The following is a 20,920-nucleotide window of genomic DNA, read 5'->3' as shown; positions in this document are numbered from 1 at the left end:
GAATACGAAATTCATATTGGCGTAATTCTGGCATGAATCACTGTTTGAAAGAACAAAACAAAGAGGGTTGTTGCCATTTCGTCAGCTAGTACACCTGAAAAGAAGGTTGAGGTGGATGGATTTGGAGCCGAGCTTTCATTTGGCTGTCTTCCTCACATCCAGCAGGTTACTCCCTGGGGAACATCCAGTATTTATGCAAACCTTTATGTGCTCAAAGCTCAGCACAAACTACATGTGAGAAGCAACTGCAGTCTAATTATTTGGCCCTCGTTCACACACATCTGAAAGCTTAACTCAGGAAAGGAGCAACACACACAATTAGAATGGGAAAAGACACTTTTACTGCTCAGCCAAATTTACAGTAATTATGGCTTTCTTTGACCTAGTTGTCATCCGTTCCACATTATTTGCCTCAACCCATTCCCCAGATCCAGAAGTGACTTGTGGGACCATTCTTGTGCCAGCAGATTATAAAATGGGAAGCAGTCAAAGGGCAGCAGAACATTTAGGATACTTCAAGGAGAGCTGTATGTATGCTATAATTCTGTAAGATCACAGGGCAAAGAACCCCAAAGGATGCAATGGGTCAATAGGTCTGTCTGCTAACCAGGGATGGCTGTGGGCAGGATTCCTGCATTTGTAGGGGGTAGCGCTAGATGACCAATGGGGTCCCTTCCAACTCCAGAATAGGGCACAGAATTTAGATTCTGGAATCTCAGCTTTTTAAAAAGCAATTTTCTAGCTCTTATGGCTCAAAAATATGCTTGATAATATGTAAACAAACTTTGAAGCAATCTCAGGAGACGTGACTGTGTAGAATTTCAAGTGGTTGAACCACAGCTCCTTGTCCCTTCCCATGACTATCAGAACTATCCAGATTTACTCAGTATATTTTATACAGGTCACAGAACTCAGATCTCTCTCTCCCCCCCCCCCCCGCCCCAGAATGAAATATAGATTGCTTGGGAACAGTTCTAAATTTATTTATTTAATTTACTAAATCTGGGATATGTGGAGCTGTGATGTGTTGTTTAATCCTCCAAGCAGTAGATCAGGACCCTATACAAGGCATGTCAGTGCAATTACTACTATAGTACAGTATAAACAAATCTGATATCTAGGAAGGGATACCTAAGATCAGAATCTGATGTTTCTTACAATGGCACATGATCCTGAGCTTGTAGATGCCTTACCCAGATACTCAGGAGCATAGCAAAGGGAGAATAAAGAATCAGGGTTCTGATGTTCTAAACTAGTGAGGAAGGTGAAGAATCATAATGGAGGTAAAGGAGGTCCAAACCAATTTCACTGCCCCACAAAGGGATAGTACTTAAGAGAATAATTTATGGGCTAGGAAATCCCAGTGCCAGATATATATACCCTGTGGAGCCCCCTAGGCAGCCGAAATCTTGGGGGGGGGGACCCTCATAAAACTAAGAAAGCTTGATTGTAAAAAGGTACGGGGCCCATAGGCCTCTCTGCCTACAGTGGTAACTCGGGTTACATACGCTTCAGGTTACAGACGCTTCAGGTTACAGACTCCACTAACTCAGAAATAGTACCTTGGGTTAAGAACTGTGCTTCAGGATGAGAACAGAAATCGTGCTGTGGCGGCGCGGCGGAAGCAGGAGGCCCCATTAGCTAATGTGGTGCTTCCGGTTAAGAACAGTTTCAGGTTAAGAACGGACCTCCGGAACAAATTAAGTTCTTAATCCGAGGTACCACTGTATTTGTCAATCCAGCACTGGAAAGTCCCCAGGTTCAAATTAAAACTGTGCCAAATTTCCAGGAGTTTCAAGGTTTAGCACAAAGGTATTGGGGAGGGGCAACACTCCAGCTGAAAGGCAGGCCACTTCTGCCCCACTGCTGGTTGTTCTGGAACGTCTTCCCTTGACATATTACTTCCAAGATAATGTGACTCTCAACAGGAAAAAAAATATCCCAGCCATAATTTACACTCTGAACAGCAGCCACATCCAGACTAACCCTCAACACCCAGATTACTAATATGATGATAAAGTTGGCCTACCATGCAAGGCTGTAGCAAAGGTTACTGAGATCACTTATAAGAAACACTTTGAGCACTTAGCAAGCGTACTATATTCCTCTTATAGCAACTGCTTTCAGGATCAAGATAGGAATATACTGAATTTTTTTTTGAGAGAACGAATTTTGGATATGTTAACATTGCTCCAACTGTACAAATTATTTACAGTTCCACATACCATACCTTTTAACAAGACTTTCAATAATAGTTTTAATGAATTCCTTATACAAGGTTTAAATTTCAAAATGGGAATTGAATCCCCGACCTTTTAAAGAACAACTACTTGGCTTTCATTTCAAGAGATTTTCAAGTTAAAAGAAGTTTTCTGTATGGAGTGAATGATTGCAAAGTACATAAACAGGAAGCCAATGAGAGCTTTCCCCTTCTTGGAGGGAAAAGTGACAGTTTAAGTTGTGGCCAACCAAGAACCAGTCTTTCCTTGACACAGCATCCTGTGGTAAAAAACCCCACTTCCTATCCAAGCGCAACCTTCAAAAAATCTATCAAGCCTTGCCACAGATGCGCTTGCCTGGGCTATCTTGCCGATTTCAATTAGAAGAACAGAAAATTGCCAAGAATGCGTTTTGCCTTTTTTCTCTCAGACTAAAAAAGCAAAGCAAGAATCTTGTGGCACCTTAAAGACTAACCAATTTTATTATGGTGTGAGTTATTGTGAACTGTAACCCACTTCATTTTGGTGAAGTGGGCTCTAGTCCATGAAAGATCATAGCATAATAAAATGTGTTAGTCTTTAAAGTGCCACAAGACCCTTTAGTTTTATTCCATGTTTCTCCAGCTAACGCACCTACTCATCTGGAAATTGTTACAATAGAAAGGACAAGCGTTCCTTTGCAAGCATCTGCTGTACATCACAGAAATTGTTGTTCTCAATTTAAAAAATAAAATAAAACCCACAGTATGACATTATAGCAGGATATTTGGAATGTCACTCTTTTTTATTAAAACAGAACTCATGCTCTTTTAAAAACTATAATTATGTAGACAGCAGAGTTGCTCATGAGTGCATGCGGGAGGAAGTGAGAAAATGGGTGTGTGGGGTGGCCCTCCAAGACTGAAGTCTAAAATTAGGAGTTGAGCCTTAGCCAGGTCTGTGGATAAGCATATGTTTCAGGGGCTTATATACAGAACCCTACTGATTGTTAGATCTTTCTGCAGTTGATAAATGGCTCATCTAGAGTTTGGAGTCATGACTCAGCACTAATCACACAGGTGTTTACAGGGATGCTCCTAAATGGTTACAGTCATTGTGACAGGTTTGGGTCCAACATACATTAGAAATCTTTCCCCATCTAGGTGCTGGGTTTGGATAGTAAGCACATGAGGGAAGTGCAAAAGCAACAGCATCATTAGGAAGAATCGCCTAACCCTATGACCCTAATCCTGCTTTACCCATGGGCAACTACAGCCGGGTGCAACAAGTAACAGTCCCAGATGTGGAAGAGCATCCCATAATCCCATCTGCCTCAAAGGACTCACGCAACTGGTCAGTGGAGTCGGGTAACCATCATAATGCTGCTGGGTCTGCATCCACAAGTGGCAGCTTTATCCACACATAGCTGCTCTTTCGGAAGCAGAGCTGGTGCTGGTGATAGGGCTGCCTGAAGCAGCAGATGCTGTCCTCAGCTGCAGTAGAAGACACTATCCCATCAGTGTCCCCAATGTTAAGAGATGCAACTGTCAATCTGGTTGGGTTCTGTATCTGGAACTAAGCACAGCCTCTAAGCACAGAGTGTCTTGAGTAAGCCTTGGTTAGCTTAGCCAGTGGATGACTCAGGAGTGTTATCTTAAAGGTAAAGGGTAAAGGGACCCCTGACCATTAGGTCCAGTCACGGACGACTCTGGGGTTGCGGCACTCATCTCGCTTTACTGGCTGAGGGAGCCAGCGTACAGCTGCTGGGTCATGTGGCCAGCATGACTAAGCCGCTTCTGGCAAACCAGAGCAGTGCACAGAAACACCGTTTACCTTCCCGCTGGAGCGGTACCTATTTATCTGCTTGCACTGCGTGCTTCCGAACTGCTAGGTTGGCAGGAGCTGAGACCGAACAACGGGAGCTCCCTAGGCTCTGTGGTTTATCTTACTTTACTCATTTTTAAATGGTACTTTTGCTAAGCCTTTGAAATGACTCCAACTGCCTCATAGCGCTTCTCTCCCATATCAACATTTATTCAGGTGGCATTGTACAATCAAGATTTATCTATGCAATCCAGAAGACACAAGACTGCAATTCACTTAAGGCCTGGGCCTCATCCACGGAGCTATGCAACTAAATGGGTTGATGGAATAAAGAAGCATTTCCCCATATTTTTCATACCATGGGCAATGAGGACGTTTTTGGGAGTCCCCTGCACCTTTCAATTACAGCATAAAATGCCTCGTACGATTCAGTACATCCTAACTCTCTCCCTTGCAATATCACCTCTACCAGTTTCTCAGTCAATATTGAAATGAGACTCCTGTGCTCTGAAAGGCAGAGACCACTGGATGCATGGCGGCTAGAGTTTTTCAAGGTGTAGCTTAACCCCTTCATATAGCACACTACTTTGACTTAGCATACAGTTTGAGAATCCATTAATTCAGCTGCAGAAACCACAGAGCCAAATACTTATCCCTGCCTCACACTTCCCAGTCTCTTTTCAAAAACACACATAACCTTCCAAGATTGGACACTATCCTATGTCAAAAGTCAAACTGAGCTGAGACTTCTAAGGAGAAAAATTAAACGCATGATCCACCAGGACTTCTACTCAAGCCCCTGCTCTTGCATCCCATTCATTTCCACCAGCAAAGTATGTTTTTAATAAATTTATACCCAATACATACAATTTCCACTTTAGATTTTAAAATCTCTCCCCCGCCCCCCAACTTCCTATGCAGTTATATCCATGGTCAAGTGCAAAAGTTCAGGGACGCTTCATTTTAAAAACTGCTTCCCAGTCCCTCCCTCCCCAACTCTCCTTCTGTCTCTCTCTCTTTTAGTAGAAGCAGTTCACAGTAGACAAATCACTTATCTAGAAATTATGTACTTACTTTTCCTTTGACAAATCTTCAGCAGGTTTCTAATCCCACCATGCCACTTGAAATATCACTTTCTGTGATGACATTTGAGTCACAGTTGTCACAGGCACCAGGCACTGTAGTTAAATGGATTAAATCATACTTCATAGCACATTGCATTTTGGACAAGGAGTGGTTTATCATTGGTAGAAATTAATCATAACAGGTCTTTCCCCCCTCCAGGGCAAATTCCCAATCATTTTCAAAGATTACTATGTTTAAGCTCCAATGACGACTGTGTGTCAAATTACATCATGGGAAATGTTGTCTCACAGGGATAACTATTTAAAAGCTCCCACTGAAGTCTTTTTATACCAGGGAGGAGTAAATGTCTGTATTGGGGCAGAATATTGCCATAGAGAAGAACCAGGCCAAGAGTGATGCTTAGCTCCAGAACCTACAAAACATGGCTTCTATTTTGTAATGGTAGATTTTGCCTAGTTTTTGCCTTTGGATAACATACACAAGTACACACACACACACATACCCTGAACAAATATTTCATATTATTTTAAAGCAGTCATATCCAAAATGTACACATGTAGGCTTGAGTTCAATAAAAAGGTTTATTGAACTATGCATGGCTGGCAGGCTGTGTTGGCTTGGTGGGTCACAAGCTGTATGCAGGTGCTGTGCAAATTCTTGCACAGTACTTCATGATGACAGCACTTGGCCCTTATATCTGTATTCTAAAAAGAGAAAGGAAAAAGCAACCACATACGAAGCAGCCGAACCAAATGAGTATGGTTTTGAGAGATGAGACACACATTCACTCCAGAAGTAGCATGAGAATGAGATAAAAGCAGGTATATTAACTCCGTGTGGTAGCAATGAGAAACTAAGTTTGTTCAGCAGTGAGTAGAGCTCCAAGAAACAGTTCCAGGAAATAAGTGATATTTATGTTTCCCCACTGCTCTCTTAAATATAGACTGTTCTAGGAAAATAAAATACCCCTATAATCATAATTTAAAGGCCACATATAAAAATGTCTTGGCTTTTTCATGTCTAAGTATGTTTGTTTTGAAGTGTAGGATTGTAATGGCAAAAACTCCTATGGAAGGTGTCATAAGATACCTGGCACATTAAGCTAATGTGGTTAATGCACACTTTTTCCTGAAGTCGACTACAATATGGCATGTGTAGAAAAGATATGCCTGCACTGAAGTCTGACTACTTCATATCCTCTAAGCAGCCACTCTGATTTCTGGGATATCTCAGTCATTAAATCTTGGAATCTCAGGGTTGTGGGTTCGAACCCCATGCTGGGCAAAAAATTCCAGCACGGGGGGTGGACTAAATGATCCCTGTGATCCCTTCCAACTCTACAATTCTGTGAAGACTCTATGAAGACAAGCTATGTCGACCAAATGCCAACTTTGAAGCAATTCTAGTAGGGATTACACACATGTGGAAATGATGTGAGAGATCTAAGAAGCTTAGAAGTGAAGCAAAATTTCCCCAAGGGTTTCCCCTCCCCCCCAGGGGGGGCATATTGGTCCAATGTCATTCAAATCCCCACTCAGCCATTAGGTGACTTTAGCTAAGTGCCTGTGTGTCAAACTGTGCACAATGCTAAAACATCTTGGAACCCCATGACTGGGGTTTAAATTCTCCTCTATGACGAGAGAAATGATATAACCTGAGGTCTATCTGAGCTTACTTAACGGAAGGGTGGGATATACATGTCCTACAAAAATAAACAAAATTGATAGGAGTTTCATGTACAGTGAAGGTATTGTGTAAAATGATGATAGGAAAAATAAATAATAAATCACTGGGGAAAAGAAAACACTTACTGAAGCTTTTTTGAATGCTCCCCCCTGAAAAAAAATTATCTAAGAACTTATGAGAACAAGATTAAAAACTGCAATTAACCCAGGCTTCTCTCTTTAGTAATTATTCATATACCTGTTTAGCCGATAATAACTCCTAGCTCCAGGCTGTCTGCCTGCAGTGCTAGGACACAGACAGGAACCTCTGCGAAATTGACTTCCCTGGCTACACTCGTGCTTGCAAGAGCTATTTTCAAGGGCAGATGTACAATGTTATATGGGTAAAGGGACAAGCAAATTAAAGATGGGTGTTCTGTCAGAAAAGTACTGAAGACCTTGCGTCAGCATTTACCTCCATTTATAAGACTTCAGGGCTTTAACTCTTTGCTTTCTATTAGGCAAGTTGCAACAAGCAAGTTACAAAAACAAAGACACAGAATCTACAATATTTTAAACAGAAACCAACAGGGTTTTTTTTAAAAAATGTAATGTTTTTATTGATTTTATTCTTTTCTGGTTCCATGAAGATGCTTCCATTTCAAATGCTAATTCAGCCTAGTCCCAAAGAACTAGCAGACCTGCTCATGCTCATCTTTGTTGATGGTAAATGAAGAAATGGGTTTTCTTTTATTTATCTCCTTTTGGAAACATCTCCTTAGGACTCTTCCCCCACCTCCAGTTGTTCTGGTCTATATCACAAAGAGATGGCCACAAACCCACTCACCACCAGCTGGTCAAAAGGTTAATGCCCTCAGCACTCTGGCATCAAGATATCCAGTGCCACGCAAAACCCCCAGCCCTGAAGTCTTCAAGCAAATAAGGAAAAGGAAGAGTCCCTTCCAGGCACTGGGAAAGATTCTTGCTCTTACACGTTCTACATCAGAGGTTCCCAAACTTATTTGGCCTACCTCCCCCATTTCAGGAAAAAAACATTACTCAGCGCCCCCTTGGAAATCGACCTTCTTTAAGCGAAGAAGCATTGCCATTGGTCAAATAGGTGGGCAAGCTGTGATCCACTTCCTGAGCTTGAGTGAAGCTGAAATAGGTTCACCCAAGGTCAGGAAAACCTGTTGCCTTCAGCACAACTGCCGGATCTAGGGAAGGTTACCGACATGGCAGTAAGCGTCATTACACAACAAATGAAACATATATGAATGGGTTTTCTTCTTCTCCCACCCCCTTGTTTTTATTCAATGCACCCCCCCCCCAATTGCACCCAAGGCTACTTCTCCCCTGGATCATTCCAGCGCCCCCACTGGGTGGTATCGCCCACTTTTGGAAACACTGTACAGTACTATATAAATGAAATAAGACCATGCACCAATCAATGAGCAATCATACCGGTGTAGAAATCAACCATGTCATTCAGCCAGTCCACTTCCTTCAAAGGCATGGGAAGCAAGCGTACAGCAGGGTCTTTCAGGCTGTTTAGGTATGGCTCCAACCAGGCAAAAAGTGTTTTACATAATTCCCCCATGCATTTGCTAATGAGCCTCATATTGCATTGGTTACAGCTGTTCACACTTAGTACTCCCTCGTACTTGTGAAAGAAATGATAGGATACACTATTAATAGCTTTACTACATCTGCATTTGAATGTAAATACTGAAATACATTATATAGACGTATTAGATATTACAAAAATTCTGTACAGTACAAGGGTCAAGGGGGTTTTCAAAGTTTTCAATATCAGCAGATGCTAAACAAACTTCCCCCCCAAACAAAAGCTTGGAAATTCTGCTCCTAAAAAAGAGCCCCCTGGATCAGACCATAGGCCTATCCAGGCTAGCACCCTGTTTCTCAAAGTGGCCAACCAGATAGAAATCCACTAGCAGAACATTAGGGTAATGGCCCTCTGCAATTGGTTCCTCATCAATTGGCATTTACTGCCTTGGATATTGAAGATAACCTATAGCTATCATGCGGAGAAGGTCTTGTTGCTCCGCCATGACCTCCCTGCCAATTTGGATACAATAAAGGAACTGGAGGCCCCTCGACTGTCCTCGGGTTCAGTATTGGACCACTTTGACTGGATATCCCCAGCTGATGTAGACAGACTCCTCCGAGCTGGAAAGCCCACCACCTGTCCTCTCGACCCGTGCCCATCCTGGCTGATTAGAGCGTGTCCAGACGAGGTGCGGGCCCCCCTGGGGGATATCGTCAATCTGTCCCTTGGCACCGGGACATTCCCAGGGGAACTGAAGGAGGCAGTGGTGCGCCCGCTCTTAAAGAAAACATCATTAGATCCCTTAGATCTATCCAATTACCGCCCGGTTTCGAATCTTCCATTCCTGGGTAAGGTGATTGAGAGAGCGGTTGCTGAACAGCTTGGTAGGTTTCTGGATGAAACATCAGCTCTGGATCCATTCCAGTCCGGCTTCCGCGCTGGTCATGGGACCGAGACGGCTCTGGTCGCCCTAACAGATGATCTCCGCAGGCAGCTGGATCGAGGCGGGTCGGGGCTGCTGATTCTTCTAGACCTGTCAGCAGCCTTCGACATGGTCGATCACGAACTCCTGGACCACCGCCTTGCCGACGTGGGGATCCAGGGCACAGTCCTTCAATGGCTGCGCTTGTTTCTCTCTGGTCGGGGACAGAGGGTGGCGCTTGGGGGGGAATTGTCATCCCGCCACTCCTTGGTGTGTGGTGTGCCTCAGGGTGCAATACTCTCCCCGATGCTTTTTAACATCTTTATGCGCCCCCTCGCCCAGCTCGTCCGGAGTTTTGGGCTGGGCTGCCATCAGTATGCTGATGACACCCAACTCTATTTGTTGATGGACGGCCACCCGGACTCGGCCCCAGACACACTGATCAGATGCTTGGAGGCTGTGGCTGGATGGTTACGTGGGAGCCGGTTGAAGTTAAATCCTTCGAAGACAGAGGTCCTCTGGCTGGGACGGGACGACATGGGACTGAGGGGGCAACTCCCATCTCTTGCGGGGGTGCTATTAGTGCCAGCACCGTCCGTTAAGAGTTTGGGTGTAATCTTCGATACCTCCCTCTCCATGGAGGCGCAGATTGCAGCTATAACAAAGGCGGCATTTTTTCATCTCCGCCAAGCTAAGCAGTTGGCTCCTTACCTCTCTCGCCCTGACCTAGCCATTGTGATCCACGCGACGGTCACCTCCAGACTGGATTATTGTAACTCGCTCTACGTGGGGCTGCCCTTGAGACTGACCCAGAAACTCCAGCGGGTGCAGAATGCCGCAGCGAGACTCCTTACGGGGTCTTCACTTAGAGATCACATTCATCCGGTGCTATACCAACTGCACTGGCTCCCGGTGGAGTACAGGATCAGGTTTAAGGTGCTGGTTTTAACCTTCAAAGCCCTATACGGCCTAGGGCCCTCATACCTACGGGACCGCCTCTCCTGGTATGCCCCACAGAGGAACTTACGATCTTCAAATAAAAACACCTTGAGGGTCCCAGGCCTCAGAGAGGTTAGGCTGGCCTCAACTAGAGCCAGGGCTTTTTCGGCTGCGGCTCCAACCTGGTGGAACGCTCTGTCACAAGAGACAAGGGCCCTGCAGGACTTGACATCTTTCCGCAGGGCCTGCAAGACAGAGCTGTTCCACCTGGCATTTGGTCAGGGCGCAGCCTGACCCCCTCCTCTGGCAATCTTTACAAAACTTTAGTTTATGGTTGCCATCAATTTTGATTTTAATTCATTTTTATAATCTTTTATAATGTCATACTGTTTTAGTGTTGTTAGCTGCCCTGAGCCCGGCTTCGGCTGGGGTGGGCGGGATATAAATAAAATTTATTATTATTATTATTATAGTAGCCATTTATAGCCCTATCTTCCATAGATTTCTCTAACCACCTTTCAGCGCTGTCTAAATTGGCAGCCATTACCACATCTTGTTCAATTGTTTTTTTTTTAAGTAACGTATAGTGGCTAAGGGTTGAACTGTGAGTCAAGATATCTAAACAGTGCAGATTACATGTTGAACAGAAACTCATTAGGTCACCGGAGGTACACCAATATTTCCTCTCTCCCTCCCCCCCCCCTCTCTCTCTCTCTCACACACACACACACACGTCTTACATCTGCAGTATGTTAATAATACTGACCTGCCTCACTGGGCTACAGTAAAAAAAAAAAAAGAATATGGAATGGAGGTATGTGAAAAGTCATCAAATGCTCTAATTAAAGCATTATATTGATGCTAGAAATGATTACTATTGTTCCCTTTTGGTTGATACAGCATCCACAATATGACAAGTTTTGCTGTGTGAAGCAAACTGAAATGAGCAGGAGGACTGTTAATTTCAAGGATGGGGCTTGTGCAGGAGACCTTCCTGGTTTGTGCCTGTGGTCTGCTAAAACTATTGCTTTTGACACATATCGTTGCATAGCCATATCAAACCACTTCATGGCATAGATTCCAGACAAATCATCTATTCCTTGACAAGTCTTGATGTTGTTATCTTATGGGTTTAAGAGAGGGAAAACGAGGAAGCTTCTTAAGAGCTAATCTACCAAAAACATAGTGGCTATACAGAGAAATAAGTATCAAGCAGCCTGCATTTTGAAGCACTGGCGCTCGTGCATTAAATCATTAATGCCCAACATGAATACACGTTAATCGCCAAGTGATGGCAATATACATTGCTGTTTGATATAGGAACTGTCAGACGATTTTTTTAAAAAGGATTGTGTTTTTTCCAATCACGTAGGAGAGATGGCACAGGAGCAAACTCTGATGGTCAGCAGCCACTAAAAAAAGACTCCTGCCAATATTATCTTGTCCAGCTGGGGCAAGCAAGCCAAAAGTTCTTGCTCCAGGGTGCAACTGAAGTAAATAGTCAGGTTACTATCTTCCAGCTTTTGCTTTGAAAAAAAAAAAAAATTCCTGCTATCCATTCTTTCCAAAAATATGAGCACAGTAATGCTGGGTGGGAATGAGACAATACAAACCACAGATTTGGAGACCAAATACTTGGAAAGGGAACAGTGAATGAATTACAAATGCATCAGAACAGTGCCATCCTCTCACATAAGATGAATGCCATCCTCTCACATAAGATGAATGCCATCCTCTCACATAAGATGCTTTCTTCAGGCACTTTGATGGCCTTTCCCCATGTGGATCAATTGCAGAGGGAGGGATAAGTTCCAATGGAATGTGTACAAATGCTCACATATTCAGCATTTTGTGAAAACTATGATTTCCATGATAAGCCATGATTACGGGCTTGAATGTCTCTTCACCTTTGTTAATTGCTGCTGCCGCCCCTACCTTTTATTAATTTTGTTATCGTTTTGCTTTATTGTTTGTTTTACTGCTTTGTTTTCACTTTAAACTGCAGTGGTGGTATTTGGCTTGTTCGAATAGAATTCCCTCTATAAAATCTGTTTTGGCCTTATATTTGGAAACCCAAGTGGCATGAAGTAACTTCCACAACCTTGGGCTAGTGCACAAGTTGCAAATCCCTCCCAGTCAGAAATATCCTGGCCACAGTTACACATGCTCTGGTAACGTTGCTTTTGGACTAATGCAATGCATTGCATGTGGGGATGTTCAGAAACTGCAGTTAGCTCAAAATAGGGCTGCTAGGTTGCTAACTAGAAATGGCTACATTAAACATATCTTCTCAGTTTTAAAACAGCTGCAGTGGTTGCTGATCCATTTCCAAACACAATTCCAAGTGCTGGCTCTAAATGTTAAAATGTTTCATGTTAAATGTACCTAAAATTAAGCAGTTCTTGAACAGGCGTTTGTGGACCAGATCTAGGCTCTCTTGGAAGAAACTGATTTTCTAGATTCATTTCAGTTGGGATTTAGGCCCAGTTTTGATACAGAAACTGCTTTGGTCGCCGAGTACAATGACCTCTGTACGGAGAGAGACAGGGGAAATGTGCCCCTGTTATTTCTCCTCTACCTCTCCATGGCCTTTTGATATCATTGACCGTTATATCCTTCTAGAGCAGCTGTCTGAGTTGCGGGTGGGTGGCAACGCTTTTCAATGATCCCAGTGCTACTTGGAGGGTTGTTTCCAGAGGGTGATACTTGGAGAGTGGTAGTCAGCACTGTGAAACCTTCAATATGGAGTTCCTCAGGGCTCAATTTTATCCCCTTTGCTGTTTAACATCTATATCATGGGTAGTCAAACTAAGGCCCAGGGGGCCGGTTCTGGCCCAATCGCCTTCTCAATCCGGCCCACGGATGGTCCAGGAATCAGTATGTTTTTACATGAGTAGAATGTGTCCTTTTATTTAAAATGCATCTCTGGGTTATTTGTGGGGCATAGGAATTTGTTCATTTCCCCCCTTCAAAATATAGTCCGGCCCCCCACAAGGTCTGAGGGACAGTGGACCGGCCCCCTGCTGAAAAAGTTTGCTGACCCTTGATCTATATGAAACCACTAAGTGCAGTCATCTGGAGTTTTGGAGTACGCTGTCAGCAATCTGCTGATGACACACAGCTCTACTTCTCCTTTAAATCTACAGGTGTGGCAGTGGATGTGCTGGATTGTTGTCTTGCCTCAGTAATGGACTGAATGAGATCCAAAAAACTGAAGCTCTACCCAGATAACACTGAGGCGCTGTTAGTGGCTGGTTTCCTAGGCTTGATGGATGGGAGGTGGCCTGCTCTTAATGGGGTTACACTCCCTCTGAAGGAGGTGGTGCGTAAACTGGGGGTATTTCTGGATACTTTGCTGTCGCTTGAGGCTCAGGAGGCCTCAGGGGTGCAGAGTGCTTTCCATCAGTTTCATCTGGGGGCCCAGCTGCACCCCTCTGGACAGAGATAGCCTAACCTCTGTTGTCTATGCTCTGGTAACCTCTAGGTTAGAGTACTGCAGTGTGTTATAAGTAGGACTGCCTCTGAAGGCAGTTTGGGAACTTCAGCTGGTGCAGAATTTGGTGGCCAGGTTGTTCACTCTGGCAAGACAGTTTGAGCATATTACATCAGGGGTCCCCAAACCAAGGTCCGTGGGCTGGATTAGACCCAAGGGACTCATTTATCTGGCCCCCAGCGACCCCTGTTCTTACCGGCACTGCGCTGCACGGCTGCCCACTTCTGGGTTGGAGGAGCACAGGAAACAGCTTGTGCGCATGAGCAAGCATTATTTCTGGTGCACATCCGGGTCAGAGGAGGCCTGTGCACATGCGCACAAGCTATTTCCAGTGCACCTCCAACCTGGAAGTGCGCAGAAAATAGCGTGTGCGCACGCGTATGGGCATGCACTCCCCCGCCCAATCGGTGCTGGAGACACCGGCCTGAGGCGCAGTAAGTTTGCTGACCCCTGTATTACACCAATCCTGGCCCAACAACAATGGCTGCCAATTAGCTTCCAGGTCCAATTCAAAGTGTTGGTTTTGACCTATAAAGCCTCATACAGCTCAGAACCGCAATACCTCAAGGACTGCCTCTCCCCAAGTGAACCAACCCAGACACTGAAAACGAGCAAGAAAGAATATTTTTAAATAGTCACTCCATATATTCTCCCCACACAGAGCCCAATAAATTGGAGCCACTTGTGCATTTAGTCACATGGCAAAGCTTCCATTTTAGCTGCTTCCATTTTTTCTTGAGAGAGTCCCTAAAGAAAAAAGGCATGCACATATAATTGGTCCTTTAAACATACGCAACCCAACACTTGGTCATTTTTCACCAGATGTTTAACTGGTAGGAAGCAATTTTGAACATCTGCCACCAACATACAAGGAAGTTGTTTGAAGACCACATGAAACAGAAGAATTAAAGCACTTCCAATTATGTCACATCCTACGCTGTGTGTTTAGGAGAAAAAGGAAAATAAAAACCAGAATATTAATGCTGAGTCATCCGCTTCGCCCCCCCCCCCCCCATTTTTTAAAGCTAAAATAATACTAATAATCATCATGGTGATTTCAAATATGATTGAACTACAATTGAATATGAGGGCAGCATCCATTTTCAACTGGATTTAATAATGGAGAGTTATCCTGAGCAACCAAAGTTATCAAGCATAACACAGACTTTCAAACAGGGCTCAGATAGACAATGAAAATGTGAATATGAGTTCTAATAAGTATACATTAATAGAAACTCAAGGATTTTGGGGGCCTTCAAGTCATGTACCCACAGAAGACCTGAAAGAGGCACAGCTTGCAGAAAGGAAGTAATCATTCAATTTTCATATATGCCGCCCCCTACACATACACACACACACACACACACACACACACACACACACACAATGACCCACATTTCCTATTTCATTTCTACTTCCTTAAGGAGTCTTAAATATTTAACTTGCAGGCTGTCAGGTAAAGATTAGAAGATGTGTGTAAATGATCAGAATGTTAAACACATTATTTTAACATAAAAGTGATGATTTATTTAGCTCTCTTACCTGCTTTCCCCTTTTGAATTAATTGCTGTTGATAACTTTATTAACTTCACTAGCAGCCCATCAATCCCTCTGGCATGAATTTTACAAAGTGGAAGAAATCTGATATTTTGCAGAGTTCCCTCTCTGGTTAATCCCTTGGCTAGTACATCAGGGCAAATTTACAATGTTATTTAAGCAGAGAACAATGCTTAAAAGCTTAACAATCAGCCCTAGCTAATTTAGGAGGCTTTACAGAAGGTCCCATGAGTAGACTACTTGTGTAAGGAGAAGATCATAGTGTCCTTTGCATCTTCCAATTGGGTAGGGGGGAAAAAACTAACTACCAGTTCGTTAATGAGATAAAGCTGGGGAGTGTGTTACTTATTTATTTATGTGGTATTAAAATATGAATCACAAAAAGCCAAATTAATATAAATGCTTGTTTAAGATGGCCAGGCCTCTTTAAATCAATTCTCTCCTACATTTCCCCATTCTCTCTAGTTTTTGTAAGGTTTATGGCTGCACAATGTAGCTTTCAAGGTACCAGCTAACTTCACAGGGGGCCTCATAGCTTACATACTTTCCTATAAAGAGGTATCTATCTAAAATTGTGCCCAGACTGCCAGAAAAAGAGCACTGAAACCATTTAAACCACCGTGGAAACATGTGTGATGAAAATTTTACACACACAAATATCCTTTTCTTTACACAGCATTTACAAATGCTAAATACATTTCATGTACATGAGCTGCAAGTGCTCCCTATTCTGATTATTGCAATTATTATTTTTTGCTCGGATGAGCCAGTACATATTCATTATTAAATATGTATGAACAAACATTCCTGTTTTTCAAAATCCCTAGCTCCAACACCCCCCCCCCCCGGGATCTGCCTTTAAAATCTGTAGTCATCTTTTCCTTTCTTGCCATGAAAGGATTATAACTAGTCAGTGTAAGCTCAGCATTTTGAGTCTAAAAACATCACTTTGGTTATGCCCATTCTGGCCTATCCGCAACACTAACTTACATATTCTTTCTGATGGTTGAGCCCTAGCTAAATAAAATAGCACATTTCCAGACCCACCACCACCCCAAAAAGCCCTCATTCAGGACTTGATAATTTGAAAAGATTCCAAAACCATGTTGCTCTAGTCCTCGAGTGAGTACACACTGGAAATGGGAGGTATGTCAGAAAAGTTAGGGATCTATCATAACAGGTTAGGATAATAAGTGAAAGACAACCATCCGTTTAAAAAGAAAAACTGGAAGTTCTTCCATAATCCAGTGCTCCCCCCCCCTAAATTTTTTTTAGTGGTGCTCTCATTTTCCTACTCATATTGAAATGCTGCCCCTCAGTGAGGCCAAACTTAGATTCACAACATATTTAAGGGTATGTGTACCCCTGTGTCTCCCCCCACAAAGAAAAGCACTGCCATAATCTATCAGAGCTCCTTCTCTAGGTTTCCCTGACCAAGAGTGTGTGGTGACAAGGAAGAGGGACTTTTTGGTGGTGACATCTGTTGTATGGAATGCCCTCCCCAAAATGGTGCCCATAATATGATCTTTTGGGTAGCATTTTTAAATCTTCTGGTTTAAAAATTATTTTATCCTTCTGCATTTTGGCTGGCTTTTAGAAACATTTATCCACATTGTTTAAAAAGAACAAGAAGTGGGTTTTTTTAAAAATATAAAAACAATTACACGCAATATGTGCAGCAATAAAACTGCTAGCACATTTGCAAGCAAAGCAGGGTTTCACATTGGATGGGGGGCTGTGTGTTGAGATTCCTGCGTTGCAGGGGGCTGGACTAGATGACCCTCACAATCCCTTCCAACTCTTCGACTCTATTAATAGGTGGTATATAAATGTAATAATAAAAATGTAAATAATGATGATAAAGTTATCAGGTCAGTGAAGGAGCCTCTGCTACTTCACAGTCACACAGGAGACCCTAGATCAGCCTTTCTCAACCTGTGGGTCCCCAGATGTTGTTGGACTACAACTCCCATCACCCCTAGCTAGCAAGGCCAGAGCTCAGGGATGATGGGAGTTGTAGTCCAACAACATCTGGGGACCCATAGGTTGAGAAGTGCTGCCCCAGATAGTAGATGGTTTTCAGCAATAGGGCAAGGCCCTATATAACTCCCAACTCAGCAAAAAACTGGATTTGACAGGATGATACATAGCACTTTGGAAGCAGTCGAGTTTTCATGAGTACTGTACTTACTGTTTGGAGAAAGTTACATTTTGGATTGCAGTATTACAGAGAACACCCAGCTGTCTTTTTAAAATATCCTTTTCACATTGCGGTCTTGTATTTCAAGGCCATGAGGCTGGTTCAATATTTCCCAGCGGGAGACAACTACCATTACAAATTCCTAACAATTTGCATCTACAGATCTCATTTTAGACCAGCAGCAAATCATTTTTTCACACTGGGATCCTAGAAGCTGCTATATTTTTTTGTCTTAATGAAATTGCTTCTGCAGTAAGCACATCAAATAATATGATTTGTTAGGGTTCCCCCTCCATGATGGGAAAGCCATGATGTTTGAAGCGAAGAAGACAAATTTGATTTAGGAGAGCTCATCAGACAGGAAACCAACTGTCCCACTTTTTACTCAGATATTCAATATTCAGAATAACATCCCCAGGGAAGAACCTGGTATGCTGAAGCCTCTCCAAAATGAAGTCTGAAATGAATCAAAATGGGTTCTTATACATTTTCATTGCACAAGGACTGGTGTGGCTTGTGTTAGATCAATTGGTTCTTTTACAAAGGGTCTTAGATTAACTGATGGAAATTCATGAAGATGACTTGAAAATATGTTCTTTCCGACTTTGGAAAAAATTCCCCAAGAAACATGTCTTCCCTTATGTGAAATTGCTGGTAGCTGTGATGAAAGGAAAGGAAGAATAATAAAGAGACCAAGTGATTTTTGTGTGTGCAAAAACATTGGACTGGTATTTTGTATTTCTTTGTCCCATTTAAGAGATATAGTGGGTATATTTGTCAGTGGTGTTGAGAAGTGCCTTCAAAGTTTTATTAAAATAGTTACCAGTTTTTTCCATGCTAGTATTGCTATTTTAACTTTTGGATGCATGTGCATTAACTCCATGACCTATTCAATCAATCTAGGCTCAATCTATTCCTCGTAATTTTTTTGTTGAAGTCAAAGTTCCTTCCGCAGACCACCATTCTCTTCATCCTATTTCTCCTTCCTAGGCTTTCTAAGGAGAATTAGCACTCATTTTCCCATCATGCAAGAGAGAATATGGAAGATGCAGCTCATTATAACGGGACAGAGGGAGTTACACTGAATCTCCCTTCCACCAAATTCTTGCAGGCAAAGATTTAGCAGCTGATCATTTCAATCCACCTCCTTGACCTGTCCATGTTCTCTCTCCAATAAAGTGCCCTCACTCAGTCTTCCTTCTCGGACCCTTCCTCATTTCACATCTCCTCCTCTAGCCTTCTGCCTGCCTCAACCCTCACTAGCTTCTTAGCCTCACAGAGTCATTGCAGGGATTAACTGAGGAGGGGTATGGACAATCGACTACTCCTTGGAGAAAAAGGTGGGATCTCAATGCAATAAATAAGTTCTTCTGCTTACCTGCTTGAGAAAAGTAGAGGGGCAAACCAGATGGAAATGTCAGTCGCCAACCTAGCATCCTGTGATCACCATGTGGGTCACAAAAAGCCTGGCAAATTTTGAACACTGCTCATAGATGTTATAACTCTGCTGATATGAATACCCTCACAATAATTAGAGCCATCAAATCTCTCTAGGCATAATTAGTGGCTGACCAGGGAAATATTACCAATTTACAGAAGTGAAAGAAATCCCCTTCTCCCTGCCCCAGTGGTGATTAGTCTCCATAATACCTCACACCTGGTTGTGTAAAAACAAATGATTGCTTGCATGAGGTAATTTCCTATAAGCAGAAAGTAAGAGGGGCAAGCAGGTTAAGTGACCTAGCCAAGGAGACACGTTGTAGGTTAAAAGGAAAAAGGAGGAAAGGAACTCGATACTTATTGGCTTATCATACATTAGGACTCTATGCTTCTGACCACAATCATTCTTCCAAAAGACATTTATCCTGTTTAAAGCCAATGACAAAACTGAAATTGACTCTTTTAGCTTGAAGTGATTCCACACACAGCACTGACCCAGGATTTCAAACATGGAAAATTTCAACAAAGAGGCAAGCTCATACTATGGAATTCAGATCTTGAATCAGACAAAGCCAGAGAACCTTAGTTTTAAATCAATCTGTGTCACATTTGGCATTTCTGTTAGGAAACTGTTGTTTCTTTCATCTCATCCTCTGTCTCAATCCCGCCTTCAGGGTGTATATGCCCTCCCTTTTTACTGCCAGCATGTCATTCTCAGCATATTAAATTGAGACTTCTTAGAAAATTAACACACAAAACCAAAACAGAAAACCCACAGAGACTTAGTCCACCACAAACATAAGATTCATCTTTTTTTAAGCCATGTCCCCAGACACACTCTAAATAACTTAGGAAACAAACAGACTGAACAAACAGAGCAACCAAGTTGTGTTAGTTTTTTAAAAAGTTTACTTCCACTAAATATTACAGAAAACCTATTCAAAACTCTGAAGGGCAAGGAGCAATCTTGACAAATTACAGAACAATGGCCAAATTGAACACTGCCCCTTCCTGGATTGTCCCACTGAAGACTGCAGGTAGAGCTTCATACATTTGAACAAAACCAAAAACACTGCAGATGGAAAGTTAGCATACTGAAGAGGCAGCTAAAATTCTTTTTTCCTGACATGGTTGCAGCACGGTGAACCAGTCAAAGATGCAATATGTTCTACCTAAAGTGATACAGGCATGATATGACTCTTGTGACTGTACCACAAGACACATCCTTTGTAACACTACCTAATCATATACATTCAAAACTACTAAATAGTATTTTTTTTAACAAAGCTGACAATCACAATGATGATTCAGCGGCACTCCCCTCTCACTATATTAAAAAATTAATAAAGTCACTGACTCTATCAAGGTTGAAATTTGGCTGACATCTGAAGTGAGCTGAAGGAAAGAACAGAACTGCTATTTCTGCTATCAAACATCTCACATTGAGCCTCCTATCCAGGTGGTCTAAGATTAATTTGCTTCAGTATCTGCAAAGGTACTTTCTCCTGCACATTCCTGCCCTGGAGCTGCTCCTCCCACCTCCCCTCTCCCTTTCATCTGCCTGCAGAGATATCAAACAGTGTCTCTCACTGACAAAGCTTTCGTGTGTGATCTCATCCTGCACTCAGTCCCCTTGCCTGGCCCCTGCTTGCTCTTCTGCCAAGAGCAAAGCAGCACCAGGAGGAATGAACAAACGGATCACAGCACACCATTCAAATATTCCGTAAAACATTTAAGTATAGCAGGTTTATTTCCTTCTTTTAGCCCCCACCCCATCCCAAATAAGTGCCCAAAGGAATATATCTATTTTTTGCTGAGACAGATCCTTTGAAAGCAATGTATCACCTTCTGTTGTTTAAATATAGAGGAGGCAGACAATGCTCCTCTTGCTTCAGCCTCTAGCAAAAGGGTGGCCAATACTGTGTACTCCAGATGTTTTAGACTACATTCCTGATCACTAGCTATACTGTGGTCCACCTGATGAGAGCTGTAGTCCAATAACATTTGGAGGGTACCATGACTCTCCT

The 20,920-nt window shown here is 42.8% G+C and overlaps 1 protein-coding gene across 10 annotated transcripts in view; it reads right to left on the bottom strand.

The window, feature by feature from the left end:
• ZMIZ1 (zinc finger MIZ-type containing 1) overlaps positions 1 to 20,920 on the bottom strand; it is a 383,046-nt gene that overhangs the window by 99,802 nt on the left and 262,324 nt on the right. The window lies entirely within an intron of this gene.

This window comes from Podarcis cretensis (genome assembly GCF_951804945.1).
Source record: "Podarcis cretensis genome assembly, chromosome: 5".
NCBI lineage: Eukaryota > Metazoa > Chordata > Lepidosauria > Squamata > Lacertidae > Podarcis > Podarcis cretensis.
This window is presented reverse-complemented; position numbering and strand designations above follow the sequence as displayed.